The 665-nt window shown below is 45.4% G+C and overlaps 1 protein-coding gene across 1 annotated transcript in view; it reads left to right on the top strand.

Annotated features, from left to right (window-relative positions):
- LOC123086533 (uncharacterized) overlaps positions 1–197 on the top strand; it is a gene marked incomplete at its 5' end in the record, with an annotated part of 7,935 nt that extends 7,738 nt beyond the window's left edge. The window contains 1 exon segment of the mRNA XM_044508291.1: positions 1–197.
- Positions 198–665: the final 468 nt, after the last annotated feature.

Here is a 665-nt window from a genome sequence, read left to right as displayed (position 1 = left end):
AGGAGGTATGTAAATTAGGCACCCGATGCGATCTAGAGCGAGGAGTTTGAGTTCAGAGTTGTACTACTAGGAATAGTATTGTACCACATCATTCATTGATTTTTTTTTCCGTTTTGCCTAGGCCGAAATTATTCGCTTAGACCGAGGCTTGTAAGTTGTGCAGAGATTCAATTGTATAGCTGTACCATTTTGCCGCATGTTGTGTTCTTCTGAGGAAATCAGATCATTCTCTGGAGATGAGCATCCAGATCCAATGGAGCATCGTGAGCTTTGCCTTGGGTGTATCTCTGTGACTGAAAATGTTCGGCCAGTTTGGAACGCATGAGTTTTACTGGTGTGTAGCTCTTTGGCTGCCCCAGGAAATGGAGATCTGTTGCCGTGTTCCGGACGTGTCTGGTATGTATGTGCAGTTGAGTGATGACTTGGGTTGGAAAATTGACGTGAAAACTGTACTACTAGTACCTATCGTCACTGATAGAAGCCTTACGCTTTGGACAGATCGAAGCTTTCATCCGACGGACATGGACATGCACCGTTGTCTTCTTTTGCCTTGCTAAATTCCATGCACTTTCTTTCCATCCCTGGTTAACTAACTCGACTCCATGTAGACCTGGCGATACCCCCTACCTGGAGATAAGCCACCAGTTGATCCTTGAAAGCGAACG

Source organism: Triticum aestivum, chromosome 4A, assembly GCF_018294505.1.
Source record: "Triticum aestivum cultivar Chinese Spring chromosome 4A, IWGSC CS RefSeq v2.1, whole genome shotgun sequence".
NCBI classification, from domain to species: domain Eukaryota; kingdom Viridiplantae; phylum Streptophyta; class Magnoliopsida; order Poales; family Poaceae; genus Triticum; species Triticum aestivum.
Note: the sequence above shows the minus strand (reverse complement) of the source record. Positions and strands in the feature narration are given on the sequence as shown.